The 26,532-nt window shown below is 43.0% G+C and overlaps 1 protein-coding gene across 22 annotated transcripts in view; it reads left to right on the top strand.

Moving 5' to 3' along the window:
• LRRFIP2 (LRR binding FLII interacting protein 2) overlaps positions 1–26,532 on the top strand; it is a 197,413-nt gene that overhangs the window by 64,374 nt on the left and 106,507 nt on the right. For 21 of the 22 annotated variants that reach the window (XM_055558731.1, XM_055558737.1, XM_055558740.1 and 18 more), the window contains exon 1: positions 24,026–24,163. The gene's annotated coding sequence lies outside the window, so the exon portion shown is untranslated. Of the gene's footprint in view, positions 1–22,829; positions 23,014–24,025; positions 24,164–26,532 lie in introns of those variants that run through there. The other variant, XM_055558732.1, reaches the window with a different exon arrangement.

The raw sequence follows: 26,532 nt of genomic DNA on the forward strand, positions 1-26,532 counted from the left end.
TCCTGGCTGTTATAAACAGTGCTGCGATGAACATTGGGGTACACGTGTCTCTTTAAATTCTGGTTTCCTCAGTGTGTATGCCCAGCAGTGGGCATATGGAAGTTCTATTTCCAGTTTTTTAAGGAATCTCCACACTGTTCTCCATAGTGGCTGTACTAGTTTGCATTCCCACCAACAGTGTAAGAGGGTTCCCTTTTCTCCACACCCTCTCCGGCATTTACTGCTTGTAGACTTTTGGATCGCAGCCATTCTGACCTGCATGAGATGGTACCACATTGTGTTTTGATTTGCTTTCTCTGATAATGAGTGATGTTGAGCATCTTTTCATGTGTTACCCATCTGTATGTCTTCTTTGGAGAAATGTCTGTTCAGGTCTTTGGCCCATTTTTTTATTGGGTTGTTTATTTTTCTGGAATTGAGCTGCAGGAGCTGCTTGTATATTTTTGAGATTAATTCTTTGTCAGTGCTTCATTTGCTATTTTTTTCTCCCATTCTGAAGGCTGCCTTTTCTCCTTGCTTATAGTTTCCTCCATTGTACAAAAGCTTTTAAGTTTAATTAGGTCCCATTTGTTTATTTTTGCTTTTATTTCCATTACTCTGGGAGGTGAGTCATAGAGGATCCTGCTGTGATTTATGTCAGAGAGTGTTTTGCCTATGTTTTTCTCTATGAGTTTTATAGTTTCTGGTCTTACATTTAAATCTTTAATCCATTTTGAGTTTATTTTTGTGTATGGTTTTAGAAAGTGTTCTAGTTTCATTCTTTTACAGGTGTCCGTAGGTGTGTGGATTTATCTCTGGGCTTTCTATTTTGTTCCATTGATCTATATTTCTGTCTTTGTGCCAGTACCATACTGTCTTGATGCCTGTAGCTTTGTAGTATAGTCTAAAGTCAGGCAGGTTGATTCCTCCAGTTCCATTCTTTTTTCTCAAGATTGCTTTGGCTATTCGAGGTTTTTTTGTATTTCCATACAAATTGTCACACATTGGTTTTAAAACTCAGAGATCCTGAGAGCATCTGGCTGAGGTGGAGAAGGAGTGAGATTAAGGTGCTCCAGACAGAGTAGGCCATACTCACAAGGGTGGTGGAGAGCCGTGCATGCCGTGGTCAGGGGCTGCCAGTATGGGAGAGCCAGGTTTTAAGAGAGTGAACCTCTCCCAGAAGTCCTCCATGGGCCCTCTGGAGACTCCCAAGCCAGCACTTTCTCCATTACTCCATCTTCTTAAAGAGCGATGTGTGGAATTATTTCAATGATACAGTTACATTTTCAGATCCAGTTCCTTGGGCTCATGAGGTCCATCACAGGCCATTGAGCTTCTGTTCAAGCAGCATGGTCTCCATCTGTTTCTAGTTACAAAAATCTTATCAGAACAGAAAGTAATCCCAGGTTATTGTCCCAATTCTGCCAGTCACCTGGGTCCCTGTCTATCCCCTTGGTGTCTCAGACTGTATTTCCCTTTTAACAAAATGGTACAAGTTTACACCTGTTGGATCTTTTGTTTTATGGTATCTTACTGGCTTTGTTTCAGGTTTATAAGTCTGTAATTTCAGGCTGGGCCCCAGGGGTATTTCTGAAATATAATTGTGTGTTTTGTATGTGTGTGGGTATGCAGGCATGGTCTGTGGCTTTGACTCTGAAGTTTAAATGGTAATAATAAAAATTGGCAATTAATAATTCAGGTTAATGGAATAACATTTTATTGATAAAAATAATAACACTACTCACTCTTTATTGAGTGCTTGGCTTTTGCCAGCCACTAAATTAAATTGAGTATTTAATTTAGGGAGTATTCAGGGCTTCCCAGATGGCGCTAGTGGTAAGGAACCTGCCTGCCAATGCAGGAGACAGTCAAGAGATACAGGTTCAATCCCTGGGTTGGGAAGATCCCCTGGAGGAGGACATAGCAACCCACTTCAGTATTCTTGCCTGCAGAATCCTCTGGACAGAAGAGTCTGGAGGGCTATAGTCCATGGGGTCTCAAAGAGTCATGCACGACTGAAGCGACTTAGCATGCACGCACAGGGAGAATTTGAGGGTGCAACAACTGATCACACAAAGTCAGTGATGGAACCAGGTTTCAAACACAGGCAGACTGATTCAGGAGTCCATTTTGTTCTTTTTTTCTTCAATTTTTGGCTGCTTGGGCTTTCTCTGGTGTGGCAAGCAGGGGCTGCTCTTTGTCGCGGTGCGCAGGCTTCTTCCTGCCATAGTTTCTCTTGTTATGGAGCACGTTCTCAGTAGTTGCCGCACACGGGCTTAATTGCCCTATGGCATGTGGGCTTCTCCCGGACCAGGGATCAAACCTGTATCCCCTGCATTAGCAGGCAGATTCTGATGGACTGCCAGGGAAATCCAGTCCATCCTGCCCTTCACAAGCAGTTTTGGCATTCTGGTATTCTCCCCTCCTCCACTGCTCTTGCTCCTCTTCGGTAATGATCCCCAGCTCTTTGCCGCCTCAACTCACTGGGGGATGAGGCTTCCTGCAGAACCTGCTCCCTTGGCACATCCCTGGTTTCCAATGCATGCTGCCCAGTTCTCTGCTGCTTACTAATTCCGGCTCAGTGGTGTCTCCAGCCACATCATGGGAAACTCTGCGCTGGGAGAAAGGCCACACTCTGCAGACGAGCAGACAAGGATTCTCCCACTCTAGCCCCTTCCCTACATCTCCCTCCACCCCGATTCCTCACACTTCCTCTCTTAAAGTTTCCCCTTGAGCCAGGCTGAGCTGAGTTCTTGAGAGGCGTGGCTGAGAACATGCTCCTCACTTGAAATAGGCCATGTTTTTTTGGCTCCCATTCCACAGCCCCCAGGAACTTTCTTGTACAAGGCAGGGTTCTCAGATTGCCAGCAATAGACACTGACCCTTGAGAGACCTTATTGGAATAACATGGGAAAGCTCAGAGAATGTACAGAATCTGCCATGATAAGCCCCAGAAGGAGAAGGAACTAGGACCCCTGAGGAATCTGGGTAGCGGGAGTTAATGAGCGATTCCTTCAAGGAACCTCCATTGGGATAGATTTTCCATCTTTGTGTTCCTGTGTTCAAGGTCCAGTTTCCTGGAAGAAAGAGTGTGAATGGCCTGCTTTGGGTCACTTGACCACATATATCCCTTGGCCGTGGCACTTTGACTGACATTTGCTCCAAGATTCTGTGCCATGAGTTGAGGCAGCTTCCCAAGGATAATCAAGAAGCTCCAACTAGAAGGGGGAGGAAAGGGTGCTGAGCAGATGAGATCCTAGACCACAGCCTCCCCTCCCTTCTCTCTTAGACCCACTTTGCTGTCTTCACTCAGGATGGCCCATCACCCATCAGTCTTGCCAAGGCTTGTTATTTAAGCTGCAGGCAGTGAGACCACGCCCACAGCCATCACTGGGCCTTACACTGTGACTTTCTCTCTTCTGAGAGAGAAACTTCCTCTCTTAATCCTCTTGTTGTTTTCCTCGGAGAGGAGAATGTTTGCTTCTAGGGTAGCAAACATAATCCTCTTTAATGGTTTTGGGGTTGGGGTCACAGATTCCAGTGTACACAGAAAGAGGCCAGGTGGGAAATGTCAATGGGGGCAGACAGTAGGGAGTACTGGGGACCGTGGTAAACTGGAGAGCTGAGCCCTGTGTGGCCCAAGTGAGACTTTCAAAAAGTGCAGTGGGGGCCAAACAATGTCCAGTGGGTGGTCATCTGTGAGCACTCTTAGGGCCAGTGAGCCATCGGTGTGTGACCCCTACCAGGCATTAGGAACAAGTCAGAGAGAGACTTCCACTTTTTCCCCTTCACCCTGCAGCGTGGCTTCCCTGAGACCACGGGACAGCCTTGTCTGCCTCAGGGTAGGCAGGGGAGAGGAGGAGACGCCCACTGCAAAACAGAATGTAGGTTAATACGTTCAAATAGTACCCAGCAGTAGCCCCGTTTGGCTCGGGTAGAAACTTGTCTTGGGCTAGACTACATCAAACTGCTATAGAGGCTGGCTCAAACAAAAGCTGCCTTTGACCATTGACAGAGGAGAGTCTGGGTCAGAAGGATCAATTTTCTGATGAATCAGTGAACAATCCTGAGTGGAACTAATCAGGCTTGTGCTGCGTCACCCTTTGTTTGTAACCCATGGTTGAGTGATTTGAAATCTGACCACCCTCCTGTGATTCCCCACCTCATCTTTTTGCCTTCCTAACATGTAGGCAAACACACTGCATATATCTGCACGCACACACACACAGACACACACACACACATAGAAGAAGACGACGTAGAAAAGTACATTTTAGGGATGAGAAGGCTGAGAGATGCTAGAGGCTTCCTGGACGGGGACTGGAAACAGAGAGCTGCAAGGGGATGACGACCAGTGGAAGGAATTTAGCTCTCTGCCTCCAGGGAATCGAGGTCTCGGGGAAACAGCCCTGGGTAACAAATTAACTCCGAATTCCTGGGGGATTAATGGGTAGGGAGCATTCCTAGCAACTCTCCTAGTTACTGAAGCCAAGGGAATAGGAAGGTTAATCAATTAGTTTTTCCCTTGGGATTCCAACTGATGTTCTTCCACAAAGCATTCGGTCATATCTCCATAGCCATTGTAGGTCAGGCCTGGAATACCCATCAGACTAGTTAAGGTTATCCTGGCTTCAGGGAAGACTAATGGCCTTTGACTGACTTGAACAGAAAGGAGGACCATCAGGAAGCTCCTGAAGACTTTTATGAATTCAAAGGGAAGCCGAACACCCACAGCTCAGCAACGGGAAGACAGTGGTTGTGTTGACATTGATGGGACTGCCTCAGTTAGGCGTCAGCTCCTTGGGGAAAGAGCTTGTTATGGGCCCTGTGACTGACCTTGGGATCCCTAGAAGCAGAGGGGTGCTGATGCAAGTGACTTATTCAGGGGACGCTCTCAGGAGAAATCTGATAGGCAGTGAGGGAAGCAGGACAGAGCAAGAGAAAGAGGTGCAAGTTTAGTCTCAGGCTGATCTCACTGTGGAATCTGGAGAGCGTACAGCCCTGCAGTTACCCCATCTGAAAGCATGGAGCCCGCTTGCATACCCCCACATCCATCAGTTATGGACCGTGGGCTGCCTCCAGGAGAGGGCGTCATTTCTCAAGCGTTTTGGATCAAGGAGATTCAAGAGGAGGGGCCACTGTGGGCTGTTAGCAGCCACCGTGCACAGCAGCTGGGGAATGGTGCCCCACCAGGCAGGAGGACCTGGGCAGAGCACTGGCTGCATCCATGGCACCTGGCATGGGTGAGGTGTCCACATAAGAGCAATAAGCCATTGAGAGAGAGACAGAGGGGCAGAAATCTGAGTCTGGACATGCTTAGGGGCTGTTTCAGGGAAAAGTAAACAAAGGAGTGAGGGGCAGCCATGCCAAAGTGTGTCTAATGCGTCCACTTGAATCAGTTCTGCCGAAAATGTCCTTCGGGCCAGTAATGGATATTACTTGCCTGACCTTTCTCTGTGTGCATTTGAGTTTGTGACCCCAGGTCTAAACCCCTTCAGGAAGATTTTGGCTAGGTGTCTAGGTATCTACCCAAAACTGGAATCTGTAGGTCATTGGGTGTGAATGCATTGAGGTTTAGCAGACATTGCCAAAGAACTTTCCAGAATGACTGTACATTTGATACTGCTTTGAGCAGTGTATAAAAGTTCTAGTTGCCCCACATCCTTGTCACTGCTTGGTATTGTCTGTCTTTTTCATTTTAGCTCTTCAGGTAGACATATAGTATTCTTTCATAGAGAATTTCATTTGCATCTCTCTGATGACTAGTGAAGTCAAGCACCATTTCATATGTCTTTTTATTATTGACTGATGGGAACTCTTTATATATTCTGTATATGGTTCCTTTGTCAGATACATACCTAACAAATGGTGTATATGTATATTTATGTGTGATATTCTGTATATGGTTCCTTTGTCAGATATATACCTAACAAACGGTGTATATGTATATTTATGTGTGTATGTTTATATAAACAGATAAGATAGGTATAAAGGTTTATACATATACACACATAAAAACACAAATACAGAATGAGAGGAGATATATGTGATTTATATATAAAAATATATTTATTACATATTACATATAATTTTGTATTTGATATAAACGTGAACATATACACATTAAATACAATATTTAATACAAATATATGTATAACATATAAATATGCTTATATAATTATTAATTACATAAATTTCAGTGGCTTCCCTGGTGGCTCAGACGGTAAAGCATCTGCCTGCAGTGCCGGAGACCTGGGTTTGATCCCTGGGTTGGGAAGATCCCCTAGAGAAGGAAATGGCAACCCACTCCAGTACTCTTGCCTGGAAAATTCCATGGACTGAGGAGCCTGGTAGGCTACAGTCCTTGGGGTCGCAAAGAGTTGGACACAACTGAGTGACTTTACTTTCTTTCATACTTTAATGTATTTTACACACACACACACACACACACATATATTTGGGCTTCCCTAGTATCTCAGCAGTAAAGAATCTGCCTGCCAATGCAGGGAACGTGGGTTCAATCCCTGGGTCAAGAAGATCCCCAGGAGAAGGAAATGGCAACCCACTCCAGTATTCTTGCCCGGGAAATCCCATAGACAGAGGAGTCTGGTGGGCTATACCCATTGGGTCGCAAGAGTCAGACACAACTTAGCAACTTAACAACATATATATGAAAATTATATGTATCTTCCCTCACTGTGACTTGCTTGAATTTTCATTTTTTTAGACATATTTTTAATGAATACAAACATTTAAATTTAATCTAGTTCAATTTACCAGCTTTTTCCTTTATATTTAGCATTTTCTGTACCTTATTTATGTAGAAGGCAATGGCACCCCACTCCAGTACTCTTGCCTGGAAAATGCCATGGACAGAGGAGCCTGGAAGCCCATGGGGTCACTGAGGGTCGGACACGACTGAGCGACTTCACTTTCACTTTTCACTTTCATGCATTGGAGAAGGAAGTAGTAACCCACTCCAGTGTTCCTGCCTGGAGGATCCCAGGGACGGGGGAGCCTGGTAGGCTGCCATCTATGGGATCGCACAGAGTTGGACACAACTGAAGTGACTTAGCAGCAGCAGTACCTTATTTAGAAGGTCTTTGTCCATGTCGTGGTTGAACATTCTCCTATTTTTTCCCTAAAAGCTTTATTTTATCTTTTATCTTTATTGTTTTATCTTTTATATTTAGAAACATAGTTCATCTGGAATTTATTTTTTGTGTTGAATTAGAAATTGAGGTGTCTTCCACCACCCCCATGGATAGCCACTTATTCAGTACCAATTATGGAATAGACCATCGTTTCCCAAAAGGACTACTGTTATGCCATCTGTCATAATCTGATGGTAATATATGCATGAGTCTATTTCTGGTCTCTCTGTTCTCTTTCATGGGTTTATTTTTTTTATATGCACATGCCAATATCATGCCATCTTATTAACGATAGCTCTATACTAAATCCTAGTTTTCCCAGTACATTGTAGTCCCCCACTCCCCACATTTTTGTTGAGGTATAATTGACATATAACACTGTATTAGTTTAAGAGGTACAAAATAGTAATTTGATATATTTAACTTTCTAGGTTTTAAAACTGCAAGTATTGCATCTCAGAAAACCCCTCAGAACTTGGCAAACTAGAATAGTTGGCCATCCGAGTAGACAGAGATCCTCCAAATTTGTTTTTCTTCTTCAAAATTGCGTCAGCTGTTCTTCACCTTTTGCATTTTTCTTCATAAATTTTAGAGTCAGCTGATTGATTTCCACCAAAATAAAAGCTCTTCTGAGATTTTTCACTGGAATTGAATTAATTTATAGATAATTTGAGGAAATTGGCTGCACATCTTTTGTCAAATTTATTCCTACATATTTAATGTTTTTATGCTATTTTTGTCAATGGTACCATTTTTTAAATTTCATTTTGTTTTTGTTATTATTGTGTTGCTGATACAGAAATAAGATGAAATTTTGTACATTGACCCTCATTCAGTGACATTGCTGAGTTTACTTATTATTTGAAATAGTTAATAGAGTTTTTGAGCATTGTATACATACAATCACACCTTCTGTAAAAAATGATAACTTTTCTATTTCTGTACAATCTCTTTGGCTATTTCACTTTCTTAAGATGTGTACTGGCTGAAAATGCAAGTGCAGTGTTGAGTAGAAGTGGTGATGGTGCCTACACAGCTGTCTTTTAATTTGACCCTCTGGAAGGATTGTTCTTTACCTTTAAAATTTTTGTTCTGAGGGTTGGAATTTTGCGTACTGTGACCAAGGAATAGTCTTATGGCAGGTGGGTCTAATTGTGGCCCTCCTTTTATACTAACAAAAAATGTAAATACCCCTGCCACACAACGAGATGACTTATTCACATTTACTCATTTGGGGCTGACATTGGGACTAAAGCCTGTGTTTCCTGAGATGCTCCCGATGAGAACATCTGTCGGATTTTGTTTGCCTGGCATCCTTTTTCCCCTTTCACATCCTCTTTGATCCTTATTCATTCCAACCATGGGATTCCAGCAAGCTCCCACTCACATTACTCCACCCCTGGCCTCCACGGCCACAAACTGGGCCCATCAGCTTATTTCTTCCCCAAATTCAAATAGAAGCCTCCTGAAACCGTGTGGAAAAGCCCTGAGAGCGGGACCAGGGTCTCTTGCTGCTGGTGACCTGGAGCTCACCGGTTTGCTGTCCTTTCTCTGGAACTGCTCCAGAATCCTCTTTCCAATAAACTTCCTCTTTCCCTTATCAACGTCGGTTTCTATTTTCTGTTAGAGGATAAACACACTATGTCCAGTTCTCTTTACTTTGCCATCAACATTGAGAAAAATGAGAACATATTTTTAACAATGTAATTGTATTCCATTTATCTGTATTTTACTTTATATTATAGAACATTTTAATTGACTCAGAACTGGTCATTGCATATTACAACCATAACTAAGGATTTCCTTTATTGCATATACATAGTTTGAGTTCATATACCCCAGGTTTATTTATCCTAAGATAGAGCTAGCATCCCAGAAAAAAATTTTTTTTTCACCTCTGTCCCTTTGAATCCTCTATTCTGGTGTTAGTCAAACTGTTCTGTAAAGAGCCAAACAGTAAATATTTTAGGCTTTGTGGCCCATATGGTCTCTCTCATAACTGCTCTGTCATTTTAGCCACATACAGGACAGAAATGAGTGGGTGTGGCTGTGTTCCAATTAATGAACACTGAAATTTGAATTTCATATAATTTTCACGTGTCATACAATAGTCTTGTTTTGAGTTTGTTTTAAAGTTTCCAAATGTCAAATGGTTCTCAGTTTGCAGGCCATACAAAAATAGGTGATGGCCAGATTTATTCCATGGGCCAAGGTTTGCCAACCCTGGTCTAGTTTCCCGGTTCATTATACATCATTGAACAGAAGAAATATTATAAAATTGAGATTGTAAAATGATAAGCGTGACTTATGGAATATATACAGCAACTTATTTGTGTCATAAACTGATGGGCATGTATTCAAGGATCTAACTGTAAAATATGAGTAAGATTTCCTATTTATTTTTGACTGTGCCAGGTCTTAGCTATTGTCTGTGGGCTTTCTCTAGTTGTGAAGAGCAGGGGTGGTGGTTGGGGGTGGCTACTCTTCGTTGCAGTGCGTGGGTTTCTCACTGCAATGGCTTCTCTTGTTATGGAGCATGGCCTCTAGACTCATGGGCTCAGCATTTGTGGCACATGGGCTTAGTTGCCCCACGGCATGTGGGATCTTCCTGGACCAGAGATCGATCATGTGTCCCCTCCCTTGGCAGGCGAATTCTTAACCATTGGACCACCAGGGAAGTCCTAAAACTTTATTTCCAGGATCCTATGTCACATTGGAGAACACAGAAAGATCATACTATAAGCTAAATTTCTCTGTAGTTGTTTCTTGACCATCTTGTTTTATAATGTACTAATTAAACATGTATTATCAGCAGAGAATTTAAAAAAATAAGTGACTTTAAGATGTAAATCAGCTGGTCACTTAATGGCCATAATGATCCCTTGTATTTGAATACTGTTTGATAGTTCACAAAAATTATAGTTCCATATATTATCTCTTAAGTGCCTCACAACAACCCAGGAGGTAGAAAGGCAAGATATTATTATCCTAGTTTAAAGAAGGGCAACCCGCCCAAGATTGCACAAGAGACAGGGAGTGGGAGGAGTATCCTGGTCACACCACTGAATCTGGTCAGAGTCATTTCCATGTAATATAATAAATGATAGAATCATGCAATTCAAGAACGGGGTGATGAGTAAATCCTGCTTCACCAGCTGACAAACATGCTGAGTCTCACCGTAGGGATGTCTCTGGTTGGTCAGGACAAGCCCCTCATGGCTAAGTCCGTTGGGAATCCCAGACCTCCCCTTCTCTCCTGGCTCCACCTCCTTCCCTGCATCTAGGAATCACAGCCACTGCAACCAGGGCTGACTGCTCTGAAAGGCGTTAGCCTAGTGCCGTATCAGCTAGGAGCCTGGTGGCATTGCTGACTCTGGAACATTCCAAAGGTGTGCCCTTGGAAAGCAGTGGTCTTGTCAACATCCACTGCTGCCCGCAGGATTCAAGCACAATGTCCTTATACCTTATACGTATGCCATTCTCTTCTCCAGGGGATCTTCTCCACCCAGGGATCAAATCCGGGTTTCCCACATTGCAGGCAGATTCTTTACCGTCTGAGTCACCAGGGAAGCCCGTATATGAATACCCCAGTCTGAGATAATTATACCTGCAGCCCCAGGTGTGGGGGAGGGCTTCAGCGACCATTCCTCTGGTCATCTGTGGATACACAGGCCATCCAAAAGAAGTGATTTGGATTGAGGGTCTTGTCCTCACAGTGGCTGTTCCTGCTGTATTTCCCTTCAGGGGTTCCACAAAAAAGAAAGGGAGATGCACCTTCCCTCGGGATTACACATTTAGATAGGTACACCCACAATGACTCAGGGATCCCAGTGTAATAGTTCTTTGGATTCATTCACTCAGTCTCTTCCCCAGGTAACAAGTCAGGTGCAGAAATAAGCTGCCCTGAAGCCTGTATGTATACATTATTGATTTAAATTTTCACATCCTATTATGGCAAATATAAAACATACACATAATATAGAGAATGTAATATTATACCCCATCTCCAGCATAAACCCATCACTCTGCCTTTTTTCAAACATTTTACCTTTATTTACTTATTTATTTGGCTGCACCAGGTCTTAGCTGTGACATGCGGGATCTTTGATCTTTGTTGCAGCATGCAGGATCTTTTAGTTGTGGCTTGCGAACTCAGTTGCAGCATGTGGGATCTAGTTCCCAGACCGTGGACCACAGCCCAGCCCCTGCATTGGGAGCACAGTCTTAGCAACTGGACCACCAAGGAACTCCCCATCGCCGAGTCTGAACCCTTCTCAACCCTCACCTAAACTTCTTTCATCTGTCCTGCTGTTTCTCCCTTCCCTCTGGAGTATCTTAATGGCAGTCCTAGAGATCGCAGGATTTCACCCTTATTCATTTTATGTCCATAATAGACAACAGATTGTTTTAGAAAACATCGCCACTGTGTGCTTGTGACACAACACCATTATGACACTGACACCGTGACTCACCTTGAAATTAATAATTCCTTAATACTAATATCATCTAACATCCAGCCTTTGGTCACATTTCCCCACTGGCTCAAAAACATCTGAGACATCTGTTTATAATTGATTGGCCAAATCAGGATTTACATCATCTGTTTGGTTGTTTGGTGTCTAAATCTCCTATTAAGGTAAATTTCTTTATTGAGGAAATCCTCTCATTTGTCCTGTAGAACTCTCCACATTCTTGGGTTGGTTGATTACATCTTTTTGGTGGTGTTTGACACTTTCCTAAATTGTTCATTCTCCCTTCTCCCCATAAACTGATAGCTATGTTTGTAGGACTGATTGGATTCAAACTCAAAGTATTTGGGGGAATGGCAAAAATACTTCATAGGTGACACAGTATATTTTTGACTGCACCACCTTAGGACGTGTATGATATATGGTTACTCAACTCTTAGTGATGTTACAGCTGATCAGTGGGTCCAGGTGTTGTCCACTCAATCCATCCGTTAAAACTCTATCCATCAATCTTTCAACGGTTTTAGCAGCCATTGATGATTGTTATTTAAATATGATATATTTTTTAGTTTCTGAAATGATTTTTTAAATAATTTCTTTTACAGTTATTAGTAGGAAATATTTCATACAGAAGGACTTTTCCTTAACTCTTTGGCTACTCTAAAATACAATTTGTCCAAGAAAGGCAGAATGCATGTTTTAATCTTCCTCTTCTTTTACCGTCAATATATAATTTAGCTACTTATGATAGCAACTTGTAGATGGCTTGTAAGTTCTCTCTTTTCTTAATATCACTATAAACTTGTGGATGTTAACATCACTGACGTGATAATTGATTTAGAATACATTCTACAGCCAATGGTGAAACTTTCAAACATAAAGCACTCCTGCAAATGTATCTAAAAATCAAACAAACTGACTTGTTTTAGGAGGAATCTTTTCCTACAGAGCTAAGACGTGAGATCAAAATCTCTAAACATACCTAAACTCTTAGCTACAACATTTAACAATGAATATTTCCAGGATTTTCTTGCTCTCTGATTTTCTTTCTTTTACTCTGTTTACAATCTTGAATGCCTGATTGTCTGATTGAGGCTAGAGATTCATTCCTTCTGGCACACTTAACAATTTCATCTTTGTATCATTCAAATTAAATTTATACAATCTGCATTTCCTGTAACTAGTATTTGGACTTTCATTTTTGTAAAATAAGGGCAAGTAAGCACTTGAATCATTTTTTTTTTCTTTTTTAAAAATTGAAGTATAGTTGGTTTACTCTGTTGTATTAGTAGCAGGTGTAAAGCACAGTGACTCAGTTACACATATCAATACTCTTTTTCAGATTCTTTTCCCTTATAGGTTATTACAAAATATTGAGTATAGTTCCCTGTGCTATACAGTAGGTCCTTGTTATCTATTTTACACATAGTGGTGTATGTATGTTAATCACAACCTCTTAACTCATCCATCCCCCTTTCTTTGTGGTAACCCTAAGTTTGTTTCCTATGTGTGTGAATACTTGAATAATTGAACAATGCCCTGATAATTGAAAACTGCCCTGTGAACAAGATAGGGATGAGGCTCAAACTGAAGCACTGACGAGCAGCAAGTGCTGCCACGAGACAGTTCAACATGCTTGTCATCTGATGTGCCAAGTGAGTGAAAGCCAAAGTCGCTCAGTCCTGTCCAACTCTTTGCGATCCCATGGACTTTACAGTCCATGGAATTCTCCGGCCCAGAATACTGGAGTGGGTAGCCTTTCCCTTCTCCCGGGGATCTTCCCAACCCAGGGATCAAACCCAGGTCTCCCATATTGCAGGAGGATTCTTTACCAGCTGAGCCATGAGGGAAGCCCAAGAATACTGGAGTGGGTAGCCTATCCCTTCTCCAGCAGATCTTCCCAACCCAGGAACTGAACCAGAGTCCCCTGCATTGCAGGGGAATTCTTTACCATCTGAGCTGTGACAGAAGCCCTGATGTGCCAAGGACAGAATTTATTCTGTAGAAGGAGGGTTGGGTGTTTTGGTGAGGGATGCCTAAAACTGTTATCAACTGTAACACCCTTGGTTTGCTGTCGGCTTATTTCTCCACTAGAAAGTTGGTTGGTTGGTTAGTTAATTCTAGGAAGGCAGGAGCCATACTTGTATTTTTCATTTACTCCCAAGAATCCAGGACATGGTTTGCTTTTTTTAAAGAAAAGAACAAATAATGTATGCCAAGCAAGAAAAAGATCCACACTGGTTTTGAGCAGGGAGAAGCACAATTAGATGTATTTTTCACTTGTATTTGTTGCATATTTTGACTCTGGGATATTGGCATGATAAACTATTCTTTCTCTAAAAATTAGTTTATCTGAGACAGATGTGGTACATGTCATCTAGGACTATTTTGAAAAGTAAGCAATCAAGTTAAAACATTTGGGTATCTCTTCTTGTAATTCTCTATGTACAGCATTAACAATATTGGAATCATCTAGAACATACTGTTCACTAAGTGCATGGTTAGCACTACCCTATGTTACCTTTTCCCACATTAGAAAATATAAAAGTAACCAGACCCAAATCCCGTTTCCAAACATGAAATTCTGATGAAAAGGACCACAGAGCAATGATTCTGATCAGAACTGTGCTTCTTAATTAAAGCAGCCTGTTTCGTGACACACACAGCTCCAGGATATGAGAGTAACTTCAACAACCATTCATTTAGATTTGGCTTGATTTTCTGCCAGTCTTATGACCAACTTGAAGCAGGTCCTAGGACAGAGAATGTGAGGTTTGGTGTCCAGGGAAGCAGCAAAGATGAGGGACCGACCCAAATTCCAGACTCATAGGTAGTGTCAACATTTCCTTTATACCAAGGTTATCCATTTACTGCAGCAACATTTGAACTAAAATGTTAAAAAAGAAAAGAAAAAGCCAAACAAGCTAGATCATCTTGCAGCTGGGGGGGGGTGGGGGGGTGGGGGGGTGGGGGGGGTGGGGGGTGGGGTGGGTAGTTGGGGGTGGGAGAGTAACCTGTTAGTAAAGAAAGAAATGGAAATGGTGAAGCTAAAAAGACATATCTGTAGATACATTTTGCTTTCAAGATTCTACATTATGTAAATATCCTTCTAGAAGATGAATTTAAGCTGATTCATCGTCACTTGCCTCTGCAGTGGTTTCCCAGGCACCTTAGCTAGCAGCCACCCTGCCTCCAGGGTACTGAGGGCAAATAAATATGTTTCAGGCAGGCTGACAATAGGAAAGAGCTGCAGGACAAGAAACTACCTGCATGCCTCAGTGGGAGGATCCTGGAAAGTGACGTGCTGAGATACTGACCCTTCCAGCTGGTTAACTTTGAGGTGCGTGCATTTACTTTTGGTTGAGGTTCATTCAGCAGTGACAAGTGAGTATGTGACAGCTGAATGATTCAGGGGGACATACAGTATTGTAGACAGAATCAGAAGAGATTCAAAGTGCATGCGTGGCATTACTTCTTTCAAGTGCTTAAGGAAGTAACAATGCTTAGGCCTTTGCAGTTCTAGGTGTAGCATGCATTGTTTTTTGATCCTCGCTATCCATCCTGGAAAAGGCCCTGATGCTGGGAAAGACTGAAGGCAAAAGGAGAAGAGGGCGGCAGAGAATGAGATGGTCAGATAGCATCACCGACTCAATGGACGGAATCTGAGCAAACTCCGGGAGACAGTGAAGGACAGAGAAGCCTGTGCTGTAGTTCATGGGGTCGCAAAGAGTGGAACATGACTTAGCAACAACAAAGTCCACTTCCTTATAGTAAAGACTCCGCCTGCAATGCAGGAGACCTGGGTTTGATCCCCGGGTCAGGAATATCCCCTGGAGAAGGGAATGGTGACCCACTCCAGTATTCTTGCCTGGAGAATTCCATGGACAGAGGAGCCTGGTGGGCTACAGTCCATAAGGGTACAAGGAGTCAGACATAACTAAGTGACTAACACTCTGACTTTTTTTCATCCATTTCCTTATTTCGGTGACAGTGATCCAGTTTTTTCTCCTGGACAACCACTCCTCTTCTATAGTCCATGCTCTTTGGGTGAACCAGAGGTAAAGTATATGACTCATATTTGGCCAACCACAGCACAGAATTTTCCAAGCTCTGTAATTTGTTAAGGGATGGGCAGGTAGCCATATTGGTTCCGTTAGTGAATCCAAGACTACAGGGAAGGATCTTTCTTGCTGGACTTGGACAGGGTGCATGTATACTTGAACTTGTTGGGAACTGTCGTGCTATCGCATGAAGTCTGAGTTTTAAGCTAACATGGAGGAGAGCTGAGCCTTTCTTTTTTCTAAGAAGGCTCTTTTTTTAAAATTAACCTTTTTATTTTGTATTGGATTATAGCCAATTAACAATGCTGTGATAGTTTCAGGTGAACAGCAAAGGGACTCAGCCATACATACACATGTATCCCTTCTCCCCTAGGTGGGCAAAGAATCCAGCTGCCAATACAAAAGCTTCAGGAGACACACTTTCGGTCCCTGGGTCAGGAAGATCCCCCTGGAGGAGGAAATGGCAACCTACTCCAGTATTCTTGTCAAGATAATCCCATGGACAGAAGATCCTCGCAGGCTACTTAACAGCTTCCACATAACATTGAGCAAAGTGGGTCTTCGTTGGTTATCCATTTTAAATATAGCAGTTTGTACATGTTGATCCCAAACTTCTTAACTATCCCTTCCCCCCATCCTTCCCCCTCAACCGTAAGTTCCTTGTCTAGGTCTGTGAGTTTGTTTCTACTTTTAAACAAGTTGATTTGTGCCATACCTTTTCAGATTCTGCATATAAGGTATGTCATACAATGTTTCTGCTTATCTGACTTACTTGACTCAGAATGACAATCTTGGGTTCGTTCATATTGCTGCAGATGACATTATTTCATTCTTTTTAATGGCTGTATAATATGGCTGTGTTTATGTACAACGTCTTCTTTATCCACTCTTCTGTCAGTGGACCTTTAGGTTGCTTCCATGTCTTGGTTACTGTAAACAGTGCTGCAATGAACACAGAGGTGCATGTATCCTTTGCGGCCATGTTTTTCTCTGGATCTATGCCCAGGAGTAGGATTGCAGGGTCATATGATAACCCTCCCTTTAGTTTTTTAAGGAACCTCCATACTGTTCTCCATGGTATTTGTACCAATTAACATTCCCATCAACAGTGTAAGATGGTTACCTTCTTTCCACACCCTCTCCAGTATTTCTTGTTTGTGGATTTTTTGATGAGAGCCATTCTGACTGGTGTGAGATGATACCTCATTGTAGTTTTGATTTGCATTTTTCAGTAATAATTAGCAATGTTCTAATAATTGGCAATGTTTAACATCTCTTCACGTGCCCCTTGGCCATCTGTATGTCTTCTTTGGAGAAATGTCCATTTAGGTCTTCTGCCCATTTTTGGATTGGGTTGTTCATTTTGATGCTGTTAAGCATCATGAACTGTTTGTAGGTTTTATTGTCGGTTACATCATTTGCAAATATTTTCTCCCAATCTGGGGTCTTTTTTCATTTTGTTTCCTTTGCTGTGTGAGAGCTTTTGAGTTTAAGTAGGTCGCATAAGAAGGCTCTCTTTTACTTATCTGACTTGATATGGGCTTGGAGGTGCAATAGACTGAAAATCACAATTCTACCCTTATTTTCATAGGAGAGCTACAAGTGCCCAAATTAAATACTTGTAAGAAAATGGATGCTTTATGATAACAACAGCAAACTCTACATTCCAATAATTTACTATATGAGCATTATAAAATGTCTGTGATACAGCATTGTGAAGTGCGCAAGAGAAAATAGATCTTTTCTCAAGAAATGTATAATCTGTTTAAATAAGACCAAGATTAAAAAATAAAACTGTGAGTAGCAGATAGTAATGCACGTAAGTGAACAGAACATAGTAATGTATATAAATATTCTGTATGTATATAATATGTATATAAATATGGTAACACGAAGTAGCTGATAACTACCTACAAACAAACTAGCCTAGAACAACAGCATGAGTCACGGGCTTTAGGCTCAACTGTGTATTTCCATTTAATTCTCAAGGCATTGATCTTTATATCTTTATCTTAATGTTTACTGTGAATTACTGATTGTATATTCAATTGCTTATTTGGTATCTCCACTTAGATGTCCAACAGGCATCGCAAACTCACCTTGTCCCAAAAGTCTTCTCTTCCAAATCTGTTTGAATAGACTGCCTTCCAGATTTCAAGAGATAGCAACGCCATCCTTCCAGTGGCTCAGGTCTAAAACCTTAAGCATTATCTTTTTTTCTCACATCTGGATCCATTCTGTAAGCAAAGTTTATTGGCCCTATCTTCAAAATTTATTTGGAATCTAACCATTTCTGTCTGTCTCCACTCCTGTGTGAATTATTGCAGTATGGGTCTTCCTGATCTCACCCTCCCTGCCCACCCCCCACCAAAGTCTGTTTACAATCCAGCAGAGGACAGTCCTCTCATTTTATTAAGAAAAATTTAAAACACAGCAAAGTTGAAAGACTTTACAGTGATCCATCTGTATATTGGCTTCCTAAAATCTACCATGAACAGAACAGTCCTTTTAAAAATGACAGGTCTTGCAGCTCCTCTGGTCAAAATTCCTCAACAGCTCATCTCATTCAAAGAAAAAGAGCAAATTTCATACCATGGTCTACAAGACCCAGCACACTCTGGCCCCTGCTACCAGTCTTCCCTCTTGTCCATTACTCTTCAGCCACATTGGCCTCCTCTCTGTTCCTCATACACTCTAAGTACATTCTCTGCATTTGCTGTCCCTTTGCTTGGGAGGCTCTCCCTGCTGTGAGTTTGCATGGCTTGCCTCTGGGTCACCTCATTAGGACTTCTCTGACTCTTCCAAGTGTTAGGTTGAATGATGTAATTCTAATGTCATTCTCCTCAGCTGTGCCACGTAAACTAAATATCATCCTGAGGTTAAAAGAGAAAAAAGATGCAAAGAGAGCAGTAATTTCATATGGTTCAAACTAATAAAACAACTAGACCCTAACCCTCTTATTCTTACCTGGGTTCCAATATTCTTTTTTAATATTTGGCTGCACCAAGTCTTAGTTGCAAAGTCATAGCTGCTGCACGTGGGACCGAGTTCCCTGACCAGGGATCAAACCTGGGCCCCTGCCCTGGAAGCATGGAGTCTTAGCCACTGGACTGCCAGCGAAGTCCCTGGGTTCCAATATTCTTGAGAGCACTTCTCACCATCTTATGTACTATTTATGTATTGTCTATGAGATCCTCAAAAACAGGGAGTCTGCATTTGTCCACTGCTGTGGACTCAAGACACAGACCAGTACTTGGCCTGTAGTGTGCACCAAGGGCATATTTATTTAAGGATTGAATTCCTTACACTGAAATCAAGGTGATCATTAAAAACACAAAGTCTGATCATGTCATTCCTACTAAAAACTCTCCAATTTGTGTTACTTTCAAAATGAAGATAAGAATCCTTAGGAAGACTGTAGGTCCCTGCATGTGGCCCTTTAGCTCTCTAGACTCATCTCGCATCATCTCCCTCATTTCTTTTTAGTCCCTGGGACTCTGCTTGTCCCATTATGAGGTCTTTGTGGTCTTCCTTGCTCTTCCCCAACTTCTGCACTGAGTTCACTCTGAGGAGGTTTTAAATCTTGGCTTAGAGCATCTCTTTTTAGAAGTCATTTCTGATACCTCAGGTTAGACTGAATTCCACTTTAATGCCCTTGATTCGGGTGGTGAAGAGCTGGAAGAAGTACCTCAGCTCGTTTCCTTTGATGAAAGAAAACAGACCAAGACTGTGAAAACGATAAAAGCACTTATTAGAAACGCAGTACGTGTGGAAGAAACAAGTATGTGTGGAAAAAACAAAATAGTATAGAGGGAGCACACAGGTGAGCTTGGAGCGAGTTGCCCCCAACAGGGTCGGCTTAGATTGTTAACAAAGGGGCAGTTTTCGGGGGGTGTGTGTGGGGCGGGGGCGGGTTCTGGCCAATCATCATCTCACTTGGTCCTGGTGTTGGCACGCATTTCTCAGCCGAGATGGATTCCAGCTGGTGACTTCTGCCTCCTTTTGTCCTTCCGCTAGACGGAGGCCCTTCTCTGCACGTGTGTCAGACTAAGAAACCCAGGAGAATGCACCCAGTCAGGGCTCAGTGCTCCTGTTGGTGCCGCAACTCGAAGCATCAGCAAGAGACCAGCTGCAGCTTCTCCGTCTGGGCTCTTCTACCTCCTCCTCACCCTCAGGCACCACATACCTACCCTTAGTAACACCTATTAGGATTATAGAGTGAATTTTGTGTGATTATCTCCTTTACCAGACAGTAAGTTTCATGAGAGAAGACTTTCTTCTCTTTCTTCTCACACAGCTTTCTTTTTACTCCTCCTTGAATCCCTAGCATCTGGGAAATATTTGGCACATAGGAAGAGCTTAATACACATTTTAAAAATAGACCCTGTTGTGTTCCTATGTTTCCAGTGCAAAACTGGGTGCCTGGTACACAGTAGGCAAGTAAGTTTGCTAAATGAGCCGTAATATGAATGATGTTTGATTACTCATTTACAGAGCATACAACACAGAAAAGCCATCACTTGATTATCGTGATGAGGCCTTTATACAGAAGAAACTCCCTGATGCTGGGAAAGATTGAAGGCAAAAGGAGAAGGGGGCAAAAGAGGATGACATTGTTAGATAGCTTCACTGATTCAGTGCACATAAATCTGAGCAAACTCCAGGAGATACAAGGAAGCCTGGCGTGCTGCAGTCCATGGGGTCGTAAAGAGTCAAACACGACCTAGTAACCGAACAACACAAAACTCCAAATTCTTCCCTCTCATCATCCTTTCCTACATCACTGAGACTTAAGAAAGGAAATTACACTTCTCTTTCCTTTGTTTGCTGTCTGGTAGAGGAAAGGATGAGCTGCTCTCTCTAGGAGAATCCATATGGAGTCAGAATTAGCTGTGAGATATGGCTTCCGAACCAACAGATTATAGCATTCTCATGTGAATAATTAGATGCTTACAAACTTTTTTTCCCTTTTCTGTCAAATGAGAACTTTTGCTTTCCTTAATAGAAATCTCTTTGCAAATATTTCAGTGGTCAGAGGGTATATATTAAAACACACATTTGCAAGTTGTATAAATTTATAGGTTTATTAGGGCAGGAAGATATGGTACAATATAAGCAGGAAAAGCAAAAATCTTACAAATAAATCACATTTAAGTGTGTTAACTCACAAATTTTTTTAGTAAACTTGTAATTCTAGACAAGCACTGTGGCAAGCTTATTAATATTATCATTTGCTAATTTAGGAAAGAGAGAAGAGCCAAATGAATTGTTGCAAAATGGTAAATTTTTAATATGATGAAACACAGAAAGAAACTACTAATCAAAAGACAGTGAAATGTCAATTTCTTAGTTTTAATAATGTTTTATAGATATATAAGATGCTGCCAATGGGGGAAAGTGGATAAAGAGTAAAGAGGACTTTTCTGTATTATTTTTGTAACTTCTGGTGAGTCTGTAATTCCCCTCCTCACCAAAAAAAGGAAAACAAGAAAAAGTAGTAAATCTAGATAAGAAAGCATTTTTGGAAACAGAACTTAAAGCAAATACACATAAACAAAGAGTTGCTTTGCTAGGTTTCCACGGGTTTGTAAGGAGTTTTTAAAATTTTAAAAATGCTTTCAAAGTGTGCTTACATACACATACTTTACTAATAAAAAGATTGAGGCCTGAAAAGTAGCATCCTATTTTTAATGTTTGAACTAATGTTTTCCGGAGAACTGCTTAGAGTGAAACATAGCATTGTTTGCAAAAGTCAATTTTGTGAAAACCGCAAAAATGAGTATCTGCTCTTGAGAAAGGAAAACTTTTATTTCTTGACATCATCAAAGAAAAATGTGAAGGATTTGATATGAAATGAACAAAAATGTACAAATCCTACCACCTCATTGCTCAAAAAATTTTTTTCCTTCATCTATTAATATGTCCCTAAAGCAGCTAGCTCACACAGACCTGGGGGCATTCACATGTCAGAATATTCCATAAAGATCTGGGAACGCATATTTTTGGTGGAAAGAATGTGCAGGGAAGGACTGCTTGTGAAACAGTTCAGAGTGATGCATTTAGTAAGGATCCCCTTGCAATAACGAAATGTTAGCATCAGAACACTCTTGGGAGCCTTCAAAAGACACATGCGAAACAAGTGAAATTTTTTGGGGGGGGTAACAGATGGCAAATATCCTACTGTGGGAGAAATAAAAACAGAGAATTTCCAAAATTGCCTTATAGCACTTTGCCTTAAAGTATACTTTCATAATAAAGTTACAAGAGCAACATAGACATTTGCTTGACCGGACGCTTTATTTATATTTCCCTCTTAAATATTAAAATTACAGCAACACGGCATAAAGTAAAAGGGGTATTGGGGCCAGAAAGACGAGAGTTTCAAATTCAGTTTCAAATCTCAGATTCTCTCAGCTACTAGTTTTGTTACCTTAGGCAAATCATTATTTCTCTGAATCTCAATGACTTTATTACTAAAATGGGTATAGTAACTCCCATATCTCAAGGTCGGTCCTAGTACTGAAAGGGATAATGTATTTAAGAGTTTAGTAGAATGTTGTGCAAATACTGTGTGAGCTCCCTCCCGGTTTTCCCAGAAGACACAGCAAGACCTTTCTTTCTCTGTTAGTTTGATATGAGGTGAAACAAGTGACTAAGTAAAATTTTAAAAAGCAAGAGAATCTAATCCTAAACACACACACACACATTTATTTGTAGTTATTTATTTGGCTGCACCAGGTCTTAGCTGTGGCTGGAAGGATCTTTTTCCTTGTTATTGGAGACGTGCCTGATCTTTTAGTTGTGGCATGTGGGATCTATTAATAGTTCCCCAACCATGGATCTGAACCCCAGACCCCCTGCATTGGGAGCACGGAGTCTTAACCACTGGACCACCATGGAAGTCCCTTCCAATCCTAACATCATTCCAAACAGTCTTTCCATTAATTATGCAGTCACATAAACTAATACTTAATATACATTATTGGATTATTGGTATTATTCAGGTACCTGAATAGGTTCTCTCTTGCAAGTCTGCTTTTTAGTTTATCTTTAACTGAGCAAAACACGTCATTAATCCTTTTATTCACATCGTAACATAGTATGATCTTTTGGGGACATGCCCCTCTTGATCCCAGGTAAAAATAAGTTTCAGTATTTGTTCACAGGTCTGAGAAAAACAGCGACATGGAAAGAGAAAGAGCGCGAGGTTAGAGACTGTCTTTCCAAGGCTGATGGTATGATCCTCCTGCCATGAAGCCACCTGTTGGTGTCTCTCTGCCTAAAGACCACATTTCCGTAATCCACGCCGCCCTCGCAGTGCCGCACTCCAGCCCTCATGAACTCTGAAAGGTGAGCAAGCCTTCTGAAATCGCAGGGGTGGGCAGCACACAAACAGCCCTTATAAGGCATTCGAGCCAGGTTCTTAACATGGAATCATGGGCTTATTCAGCGGGTCCTGGAACCTACTTCTGTCCGGGAGGTAAAGTTGTATCGAAGTGTTTTGTGCCTTCTTCTCAGGAGGCTGCCCAACTGCCACTTCCCTCTGGAGGTCTTCTCCTGCCAGAGGTCTCGCCTACAGGATCTCTCATCACCTTTGTGTATCACCTGCGGAGTCTCACCGCAATCTGTCAACCTTATTTGCTTAAATCCGTCCACCCCACTGGAAGATAAGCTTCCCAAAGAGCAGGACCTCTGGTCTTTCTCCAGGGCCCTGATGCTGGTGGATCCCGACTGAGACTCTCGGACTGAATGACAGCTCCGAGTCCATCAGATATTGAGCAGACTCCCTTTCCCCCCAGCCCCGCCCCCAGCATTCTTCACCGGAAATCATTCCAAAATCATTCATTTTGGAAATAAGGCTTCCAGCGCTTCGACCGCACCCACCCACCTACGTTCCAACGGTTAGAACTGCCGCCCCGGCCCACTCACCCAAGCCCTCTAGGCCGGACAGTTTAGAGGTGACCGAGGAGGGGGTAGCCGCCAAGGGGCACGCGCGTCAGTTCACATTCCCGACCCCCGTCCTGGGGGCGGAGGGGCGGGGTGGGCCCCGCGGGCCTGGAGGAGCCACCTCAGGAGGCCGCCAGAGCCTCCACCCTTCTCGGGGTCCCGGGTCTCCTCTTCTTCGGCGGCACGCAGTCGGCCGCGGGGGGTCAAGCCCGTCGCGCAGCGCGCGCCGCCGCGACCACAAGTACTTCCGGGTGAGCGGGTCGCCGACCCTGTGGCCCCGCCCCTCCGCCGCCTCCGCCGCCCGCCGCCCGGGCTGCGGCTCCTCCCGGGGGCCGGTTCCCGCTGTCTCAGCCGAGGGGACACCGGCGTGACTGACTGACCGGCCGTCGGCGCCGGGAGCCGCCGCGTCCTGCCCGGCCCGCCTGGCCGGAGACCTGGCACCGAGTCTACCTTCCGCGCCCCTCGCCCTTCGCTCCGGCAGGCTCCCGGTCGGCGAGCCGCGCTCCGGCCCTTCCCGGCGGCGCCCGCAGCCACAGCCCGCGCCCGGACACGGGTAAGGGCCGCTCCTCCCGCCAGCCTTGGCGGGGAGCGGGGCCCCCGCTTCCCGGCCTCTGCAGCTCGGCGAAGTCCGCGCTGCCGCCGACCCTTGCTGGGGGTCAGGCCCCCTCCGGGGGCCCCGGGGTCGAGGTCGCCCCCTGCCTGCGGCGTCCTCGGGCATCACGCCGGGTCTCGAACGCTCAGTCTCGATCCGCGAGCGGGGACGGCGATACTCCCATTGTGGGAGAAATGAACTCGGGCCGCTGTCTCTGCTCTTTGGGTGCTAGGGCTCCATCTCCCTCTCCCCGACGCACCACTCCCTCGGTCTGTCCCTGGCCGGCCACCCGGGGAAAGGTGTCAGCCCAGTGGAGGGCGTAGAGCTTGTATGGGATTTTTTTTTTTTTTTTCCTTCCTCCTTGACCCGAACTGAATGAAGCAGGACCAGAACAAGCGCTTGCTAGGAGTGTCAGGGTTAATGCTTGACTACGGCCAGGTGTTATTCACACCCAGATTGTTAAGTTATATAGCTCTGGCCTGGCCTGCTTCTCGTGGCCGTGGGTATGTTGCTGGAAGCCAGAGGACCTAAGGAAACCCATCTCTTGTTCTTTCTTCGACGGGAAGGGGGGGAAAAGTTCAAGTGTTTGCTTTGCTTTTTCCACCGTGGGATATACAAATATCAGGCTGTGGAGACCTGGCCAGGGAAATAATGGGATCCTAAACTTCAACTGCTTGTAGCTCTTTTTCTTCGAGTTTCCATTTAATGACTCAGCACTTCTGCCCTAAAAAGAAAAAGTGTAGTGTAGGTTCATTGATTAAAGGATGAGTGTGAGGATAAGTGTCCATTACTTTTTCACGGCATCACAATGGGAGGAGAATGGGGATGCAGTAGTGGAACCAGAGAGATGGAGGGCAGGGTGTGGATGAATCAGTTCTTAGTGTTTAAAATAAGTGTTTCAAGATTAAATGTTTATTTTGGGGATGCATCTGTTTGGAGAGGTGCAATTGTTGGAAAAGGCAAAGTGTTGCAGATAAGTTACTTGGCAGGGACTTGAGGTTCACTGTGGTTTGAAGGTCTTACAGAATTAACTTAGTTTGACCAACTTCATGCTGTGTTCAACACATGTAGAGATGATGACTATTATACTCATTTAGAATAAGAATTTCAGAAAGTGTGATTCATTGAGGAAGTTAGGTCACTCGCGGTGTGAATGAATCATTGATAGGGTTCTTAAACTTGGAATAGAGGAAAGTTTGAGGTTTGTTACCGCCTGTTTAATTAGATACCTTCACTCCTAGAAAGTGTCGCATTGAGGCTTTTGTTAGGTTTGTTGCTGCATAATTATTGTCATGAAGTATGGTAGAGAAACAAATAGTGGACTTTTGCAGAAGCTCTAGGATTTAGAGTAGTTAGTTCCTAAGTGGATTGTTGTGATTTTACCCACTCCAGGAAGATAAATGTCTAGAAACAAATGTTAGTGAAAAGGACGGCTACCATCATTAAGGTAGGAAAAAGTTCATTCAAAGAATCTGCAGTACAGAGAACAAGCAGTCTTTTGAGGGAAAGACCTTACCCATTTGGGAAAATCTGCCCTTAAAAAGGTGGAATGAGACTTTATACATGCTCAGTTGTGTCTAGCTCTTTGTGACCCAGCGGACTTTAGTCCACCAGACTCCAGAGTCCAATCCGTGGAATTCTCTAGACAAGAATACTGGAGTGGGTTGCCGTTTCCTCCCCCCAGGGCATCTTCTGACCCAGGGCTCTCACCTGCCTCTGCTGCACTGGTGGGCGGATTCTTTACCACCAAGACACCTGGAAAGACTATACAGAGCTCCTGTTTCAGTTCTGTCATAGAAGAAAGTGTATATTAAAGTAGTGATTCATTATGAGAATGAATGCATTTTAAATTAGAAATAACTTTTTATTACTGGAATGTAACTTGATCGTTTTTGGCTTTTAAAGTGTTGCTAAGCAAAATGACTTTGAATCACAGAGTTCTTGATACTCTTAGCCTTGATTTCTTCTTTTTTGGAAATCAACTTATATTGATTTATAAAGAACTTTATAGTTAATTATCAGTTATTAAGTAATGGTAAATTTGCCCTGTTGATCTTGATCTTCTTTTAATTCTTGAACTAAATTTTGGCATTTTATTTCCTTGGATATCCATTCTTATATTCAGAGTGTTCCCTAATATTGGTTTTGGTTTTTGTCCAACTAATAGTGAGTTTCAGTTTCCAATTGAACAGAGATTCCCTTTTGGAAAATCCCTTGTGGAAACCACCCAAACTGACAGTCCTGATGGGTAAGAGAATCCTTCTTAGGTCAGGATTTAAGCATCTCCACAATGAAGGGAAAAACTGATTCGGAGAATATGTTTGGCAAAG

This window comes from Bubalus kerabau, chromosome 20 (assembly GCF_029407905.1).
Source record: "Bubalus kerabau isolate K-KA32 ecotype Philippines breed swamp buffalo chromosome 20, PCC_UOA_SB_1v2, whole genome shotgun sequence".
NCBI classification, from domain to species: domain Eukaryota; kingdom Metazoa; phylum Chordata; class Mammalia; order Artiodactyla; family Bovidae; genus Bubalus; species Bubalus kerabau.